The sequence below is a fragment of the Teleopsis dalmanni genome, chromosome 2 (genome assembly GCF_002237135.1).
Source record: "Teleopsis dalmanni isolate 2A chromosome 2, ASM223713v2, whole genome shotgun sequence".
In the NCBI taxonomy this organism is placed as follows: Eukaryota; Metazoa; Arthropoda; class Insecta; order Diptera; family Diopsidae; genus Teleopsis; species Teleopsis dalmanni.
In genome coordinates, this window is record NC_051847.1 from 99,820,159 (window position 1) to 99,829,200 (window position 9,042).

The 9,042-nt window shown below is 28.9% G+C and overlaps 1 protein-coding gene across 1 annotated transcript in view; it reads left to right on the forward strand.

Annotated features, from left to right (window-relative positions):
* LOC119675173 (fork head domain-containing protein FD3-like) overlaps window positions 1-9,042 on the forward strand; it is an 18,640-nt gene that overhangs the window by 640 nt on the left and 8,958 nt on the right. The gene's annotated exons all lie outside the window — the stretch shown is intronic.

A 9,042-nucleotide genomic window follows, 5' to 3' on the forward strand; every position in this document is an offset into this window, starting at 1 on the left:
CGCTTATTGCCGACAATTTAAGTGGCCTACAAGAGCTAGTAAACAGTGTTAACACCACCAGCGAACAATATGGACTAAAAATAAATATAAATAAAACAAAATGATTGTAAGGCGAAAGAATATGTATAGCAACACAAATTTAATGGTTAATAATATTGGTATAGAAAGAGTACAGCATTTTAAATATCTTGGATGCTTTGTATGGTAAATGAAAATTGGAATTGTTCCAAAGAGATCAAATGCCGAATAGAAATAGCACGAAATACTTTTCTTAGATACAAAAAAGTGCTTAATAGTCATGATCTCAATATTAAAACTAAAATCCGTTTTGTAAAATGCTATGTCTGGTCTATACTTCTATACGCCATGGAAACCTGGACTTTGAAAATTGTTGATATTAACAAACTCGAAGCATTTGAGTTATGGATTTATCGGAGAATTCTCAAAATTCCATGGACAGATCATGTTACAAATAATGAAGTGTTACGAAGAATGAGGTGTGATCGCGAATTGTTAACAATTATAAAAAGAAGAAAAACGGCTTACCTGGGACATATTATGCGAAATTCAAAATATGAGCTACTCCAAATGATTATTCAAGGAAAAATCGAAGGCAAACGCGGTATTGGTAGAAAACAATTTTCATGGCTGCGAAACATTCGTCAATGGACTCAAATACGAGAGGTTGGCAGCCTTATAAATATAGCTAGATGCAGAGAGCAATACGCAGAAATAGTTAAAAATTTGTAATTGTGTTTATTAAAAACTAATCAAACAATATAGTTTTATGTTATGTTATTATGTTATAATTATTATTATGTTATAATTAATCAATATAGTATTATGTTATGTTACATGATCACCAATATTCGAAATCGAATTGGCAAATAAAGAAGAAGAAGAACATTCAAGAAAGAACTTGCAATTGCATCGAGAGGGTTTAACGATAGTTTTTGTATTGTAGAAGCTTCAGAAGTATATTTTTGGGATTGACCACTAGCTGTTAAGATATATTTTTTAAATGAAAAAAGATATGCTACCGCTTTTGGTAAATCGATTGTAATGATATGCATTATTTTTACCAGTGTGTCCGGGGTTTCAATAGGTCATGCTGACATGCTATCTCGTTTACCTCTACAAAAATATATTACGCTATGCCAATTTAAGTGAAAATATTTAAAATGAAGTATGTAAAGAAATTATATTATGGATTTTGCTAGATAAAAAATAGAGACAATAACTTAAAAAATTCTTTGAAAATCGAATTGCGTCAGCAAACGAAGATATGTTAAGTTTGTATTTATCAGAAAATATGAGTAATTACATAGTGGGTATATCGTAGTTGTTAGCATTGAGAACGTAGTTTGCTAAAATATGAACATTTAGACAGTTTAGACAATTTTGAACCCTGAATCAATTTTCTGAATAAAAATAAGTATTTAAAATATAAATAAAATAAGATAAAGACAAGTTACTGAACTTAGATTCAATGTTTCATTTTGATACCATAGCTCCCAGTAACAGATTTTTTATTATTGTCGTTCAGTTCTTTATACACTTTGTAGTTTTCATTACTCATAAAGAATATGTTTACATGTTATATAAGACAAAATTGGCTTTTATTTTAGGTTAGTAATCGAGTTTCATTATAAAATATGAGTAATCCATATATTGGTTGACCGTTTTTGTATCGAAGTAATAACTATTACGGTCATTACCTACTTAATTTGGTATAAAAAATTATGATGGTTCTAATAAGCATTACAATGCCATAACAGCAATAGAAGTATTGGGTACCAAAACAATAAATGTCATCAATGTGAACATAGCACATAACATATATTTAATACTTACAATTGTTATAAATAGTTTCCGTAGAACTCATTTGGATGCCAGTCGCATAGTTTGATTCCAGCACTTCTCGAAAAGTCAAAATTCTATTTCGATTTGCTTCTTCCCCTTGAGCTTATACTTTTGGTTCGATATGAAGCCAAGGGTCGGCAAATTCTTTTAGAAGTTGGATGCTTCTGGCAGTTCTCTGATGTAAACCTTTGTTCGATTTCAAAGGCTTGCTTACATTTCATATGTCTTATAAGTCCTGTTGAAATCAGAGACATTTTTAATGATTCAGCTTTTTTATTTGAAATTTGATGACCGATCGATTTTTTTGCGGTAATATTGATTGTCAGTGCGGGAGCCTTTATAGAATCTATGTAAAGATGTAAGAGAGAAAATGTTGTCTAAGCTTAGCTGAGTCTGCTACATAAGCAGAATATAAATCCATATTTAACCGTGTTGTGTTTACTTATGCATCCCAAGCACCCGAGTAGAAGCACTATACCAAACCCATCGTGTTAGTTTTTGCTTATTACATAGGTAAAATAATGTCTTTGCCCTCTGTATTGCAAAATCAATATATAACTTAATATATATATAACTTAATATATAATATATAACTTACATTTATATTATATACCTGCTGGCTATACCTGCACTGGCATACAGTGCATAATTCTAGTCAAATGGCATAGAAAGAAATAAAAGCTCATATATTATATCTAATAAATTTAATTTAATAATATACATATATTATAATTGTGAGTGTAATTCCGTTGTCTATGAATTCTCTGCATCAGGAATCATGAAGTCGCGTTCGCTACACATAGAACGGTACACACCGCAATTCTCTAAAGGTTTTACGGCTACTTCAAGTTACGATAAAGTTCATTTTTTTAATATCAATGAAATAAAAAATTGAAAAATAAGCAATACACATATAAACACTGTAACGACTTATCCGGCCCTTTCCAAAGCCGGGGTATACACAGCGTATACCAGGGTTCAGTACAAAAAAAAATATATAAATTTAAACTAACAATAAACAATTTAGGAGATTCCCAAAAACAAAACTAATACAATAAATAATACAGTTTATATAGTATATGCTTCATTATTACACACTAGATATATTTCAAAAAAAACCTAATACAATACTAAGGAATAACATAAATAATACAATGCCTGTAATATACTTTATATAGGTATTTATATATACAAAATTCAATTAATTATATAAACAAAAAATTATATAAAAAAATGACAATTGGTATAATATATATACATAATATAAATACATGCTGTGGAATTCTTTGCAGCTGCTACATACAACTGCCGCTGATCGCCAACAACACCCTAAGATAATTGACCGTTTTAAAATATGGTTGGCTTCCTTTGTAAGCCCACCAGTTTCTCATCGATTAAATGAATCTACCAAATGCAGCTCAAAATACCCCTTCCTCAGTGTAAAAAAAATGAACACAATACAGGGCTTGGAGTCACCAACTATACACTTAATTTTATTCCTTTATTTAAATGTTTTCTTTTATTACTTTTGTAGTTCACTAAGAATCCGCCGTTTGTAGTTCACTTTATATTTTTATTATGAATCCGTCGTTTGTAGTTCACTTTATATTTTTACTAACCATCCGCAGCGAAGTATCAACCGTACTCCCTCAAAACAAAAAACCACGCGACTTCCAAAGCAACCAAACTGTTTTTTCGACTCCGTTTTTTTTTTCTCTGGCCATCGAATTCAACTTTCCCCTCTTTTTTTCTCACCTTGCGATTTTAAGCTGCACTCTCAGCTTTGGCAAAAACGAAAATGTAAACACAAGTCAACATGTTATTTCTCTCGTTGTTATTTTTTGTTGTTTTGATTTCTTTTATACATGTGTTTGGCTGCCAGTGTATAATATTTTTTTTTTATTTATTTATCAGAAAAAAGATGAATATAAAATAAAATATATATATTAAAAAACTATAAGATCGATTTTGTTTTGACAAAGGGCAAAAAAATTGATCATTTCAACACTTCAATGCAAGTTATTTTCTACTTACAACTTATTACAAATCGAACCTCTTACCTCTTACTCGTAAATAAACAATACAAAAATTTAAATTTAAACCAAAACAGCTGATTCACATGTCACACAAATTTTAATTGAAATAAAATGTAGGAGTAAAGTCTTTGTAGCATTTTCAAATTTCGACAGGGATGTTACGCTCTCTCAGATGCTCTCATTTACTCGAAAATTTGCTAATGGAACGACTTGTGTATACACAGAGTTACTCAAAGTTACGACAAGTAGCTCTGGGAACAGACCTATTCTCTCCAATTATTTATACAGTTTTTTCTAAAAATTAAAAACAAAGCTGTTAAAATATGAAGTATGATAAAAAAAAAGATAAAGCCACCTGTCTTGAATGTATTCTTAAAATTACTTGTGATATCATGTCAAGCGGCATCCATACCAAAGCGTACGCTTGCGAACGAACAAATTTTTGCAGGTACGATTATTTGCGAATGTTCGTTCGTTTGATATGCCAAAACAAATACCAAATTCGCAAAAAGTATTCATATTTGTCATATACCACAAAAACATATAAATTTTCTTCTTTGCTTTCGTCCGATTGTGACCGTCACGGTTATTTTGTATTTGCTGATTGGAATTTATTAGCAAATCTATTGAAATATGAAATATAATTAATAAAGAGAAAAAATTTAAAATTTTCCTGAAATCTTCATCGAAAAAATTATTAAGAGTTTCTATAAAATTCCCAATATTTCCATGCTTTCATGCTGATGTACTTCATCCCCTGAGCTTAATACACTTGAAGTAGTGTTTAAAAAGGGAATGGAAGAGTCAGTTTTGCTCGATGATTCTTATAAAGTTTTCAATTTTCATTTATTTACTATAGAATTAAATTTAAGATTTAAAGCGAATACTAAATAAAAACTTAGATATAATATTTCAGACATTTCAACAGATTTTATGTTTTTTCTATGTTTTAGATTTTTTATATTCAAAATTTTCTCACTTATTTTTTTAGCGCTTAAATAATTCACACAAATCAAAAAAAAAATTAGTACACAAACCCAACTGACATAATTCATGCGTTGTATATTACTTTTATATGTAATCCATATCGTTTCAGCAAAGATGATCCAGATCATTGTTTCCTGAAACGGAGCTAATGTATGCCACATAAACAAATATTAATTGTGTTTATATTGATTAAATACTTTAATTTTCATATAAATAATTAGTAATTTTTATTATTTATTTATGAGTTAAACCAACTACTAACTTCTGTTTCGCACAAAAAATTTACATAAATTTCATAATAATTTTCTATGAGGATATAATTTTGTACATAATTTTTTTAATATGTCACTATAATTTCAATAAAATTGAAAAATACAATTTTTTTTCAAATCCCATACCGTGTAAATCGGAAGATAGATGTATTCTGTCGAATTATCTTTACATCAGATGCATCTTTATCTGTATCCGCAGTATTATAGGAAATCAACATATACACCCTGCAACTATGGTTAAGGTTCTTATCCACGACTCTATTTAGCTAAAATGACTTACCTGACATTCTTATAGAATGTAATCGGATATTGGCGAGTAAAAAAAATTAAACGATTTAATTATTTGACAATAAAAAAATCAAGATGATAACACAATAATCCTTTAAGAAATCCTTTAATTCTATTAATGAATTTGTCTGGGATTAACGACTACATAACTATGGATGTGGATAACTATGGATAGGAATAAAAAGTTTCTGCAATAAAAATATAAAATAAAAAAAATTGTTTAAAAAATTTGTTTAATATCTTAATTTTAGTGAAATATTTAATGCCAACTAAACAAAATTAAAATTTAAAAATTAAATTTGTTGAATTTTTGGTATTTTAATATACGTAGGAGTTTTTGTTGCTGTTTTACTAAAAAATCAATTCATTTTAAAGAATTTGATAAATCCGTAAACAATAATAAAACGTTAATGTTGTTACTGCTATAAATGATTGATATTTAAATGCAGCTAAGACCATTATACAACCATTGTAGCTTCTTTTCCAAGGAAACCTTGTCCGCAAATCCTTATACTTTCTGCTTTTGGTACAATATGAACTTCAAACTTATTATGCATATGTAGGTATATAAATGATACTGAAGTAAGAAGGGCATGCACTATGCAAGTCAAGCATTATGCAAGGTTTGTATCAGCTGAAATATAACAACTGGTATTTTTTTTGAAAAAATAGAAATTAATTCAATTTAAAAATAAGTAGTAAAAAATGTATTGTAGCAATCATTAAATTGCAGCCAAAATTTAAACATATGACTCTAATCCCTTCTATATAAGCCACACTTGGTGTTATTATAATTGCAAATGTATTGACTATCACTAATGTGGCTGCTGGTGTGACGGGGGTTAAGTACATCGAAAGTTTTTATAATTGAATTAGGGTGTGATGGTAAAGTAATTGTCCCCAGAGAAAAATTTGTGCACAGATTTATGTGATGCATTAATGGCACCCTAATTTAATGTAGGAATAAATTTGGATAATACCGTTTGAATGTCAACACGTTAAGCTCACAATATATTCAATTCAAATGTGGTTTAAATACCATCAGGGGCTTCGATACGAGTACATAAGTTTAATGAGATAAATTCAAATTAAAATGAAATCAGTTTTTGAAAAGCTCTTTATTCAATTTTATTATATTAATTCTTTCAGAAAATATCAATGGTTTTGCCTCTACGAAAAGTATCTGCTCAACTGACAGACTTTCAAATTGGAGTCATCAGTCATCTATAAGTCTCATTTCTGAAGAAAATGTTAATGTTATGGTTTCTCGTTCAAAAAATTCTGGTGTTGGGCTTATATGTGTTGTATGTGGGGACATAAGTTCGGGTAAACATTACGGGATTCTAGCGTGCAATGGATGTTCCGGGTTTTTTAAGCGCAGTGTTCGCCGAAAACTTATTTACAGGTACGATTCAAAACATAATTTGTTATTAATAAATACGTATTTATAAAATAATTTATAATTCATATATGCTTATACTTATTAATATTAGCTGACTTCTATAAAATATTCCATATTGTGAAATATATGAAATGAAATTTTGTACATTAATTTCTCCGTTTAAACTGTTTCACGCAGGAAACAGTTGGTCGATATTGATGATTCTTTTAAGAACATTATTCCATGAGGAAAAAAATCCACACAGCGGCTCGGTGCACAATGTGTCAGAATCAAAATTAACCAAATAAAATTCAATATTTTTTGAACCACTAGATATATTGAAATAAAGTGTTCCAAAAACTAGTATTGGAACTTCTAGGAATAGCGCACTTTTAGATTTTTTACAATATATCAAGAACTATGACAGTTAAAGTAAATAAATTTAGGGTACGATATTTCATTACTAAGATCCAGAAGTTTTCTAATATTTTATATACTGCAATACCCATCCCCTTGCAAAAATTATTTTTTTATATTTAAAATAATTTTTTACACGCCTTTATCCACTCATTGTACATGTGAAAATTCAGCTTTATGTCAAAAATGGATGCTCATATTCTCAATATAATAATTATTAGAAATTAATTATAATAAATACACTGTACAACATCTCAGTAAATTAAATGTACTTTCATATTTGTTTTTCCGCTGTAGATACCTTTTAAGTTCATTGTTTAATTCATTGAATGAAGATATTTTTTAAATTTGCAAACAACCAATTGACTGATCTATTTACATCCCACTTTTCGTTTATATTGCACCAGGGATCTAAATAGCCTGTACCGCCTTCTTAGACGTTTGAGCAATAAAATTGTTCGCAGTTTCTTCGACTCATTTCTTTCAGTCTAAACTGTATGAAAGCTAAACAAAGATTAAACTGTAACCGAGAAAAACATTTGTACGACCGGAAACGAAGCATGCACGTGTAGAAGAATATTGAACACAAAACTGCAAAACAACGGCGCACAGTGGTTCTAAATCAATTTTTAACGGTCAAAATTATTTAAGAAATATGCTATTGTATCTAAGTATATTAGTGGTATTCAGGATGTCTGTGCATCGTTGCATGTGCAAATTTATTTGATTTTACAAAAACAATTCCTTTTTTTATAATTCTGCACTTGATTTGCAAGACAATTTTCAAGACCATATTTTCAACACCAATCACCTCTTTCATATTTGATTTTCAAGACTCTATTGTGAATGATACTACTTTTTTTACTGTTCGCTGGGCAATACTTCAGCGAAACTGTTAGGTTTGTTTTGATTTTGTTATTTTGTAATTTTATAATTTTGTGTAATTGTTTGATTTTTATTTATTTTACGTCCAACAATGTCGGACAATGTCAATGTCTTATGCTTGTTCTTGGCATTTGTTGAAATTATTCATAATGAATCTGAGTTATATTTTACAAGCAAATAAATACGTAAACAAAAATCAGCTGTTCTAAATATTTTCAAGAGTAATATGCACAAAGTGTGTTCACGATTATTTGAGTTTGCAATGATGCACACTCAACGATGCACAGACATCCTGAATACCCCTATTATTTCACCAAATTTCCTCAGATAAATTTTAGCAATTTAAATCTTAAAAAAGAATTGCGTCTTCTCCATATAATCTAATAGCGTATAAAAGAAAAAACATTTTACTTACAATGTGCATTCTTATTATATTAAGGCGAATAAATAATATTAAAAAAATGCAATTATTTTTTTTTATCTTAGAGTCTATACTCAATATGTATTTTCACAGAATAATAATCATCATTATAAAGCTGTTACTACAGGAATAGAGTTGTTTTAAAGAGTTTTTTCACTTCTTTAGGTAAGTCTTTGTAACTCTTAATTCGCTAAAAGTGATTATAATATATTAATGGGTCTGAAGAAGGTAACAAAATATTACATAAATTACAAGGATTTGTGTAATATTTTGTTATTCTTCCTGTTATTCTTGTCAAGTTTTTTAAAATGCTAAAAACCTTATGTCTTCTTTCATATATCTCCACGAAAGTTGTTTTTACGAAAGTATAGGTAATTAAATAATTTTATTTCCATGGAACATAAATTTCTGTAATATTTTCCGCAATATTCGAATCAGCAAACCTCTGAGCAGTACTTTCATCATTTGAGTTACTTTTACCTTGTTAAAATG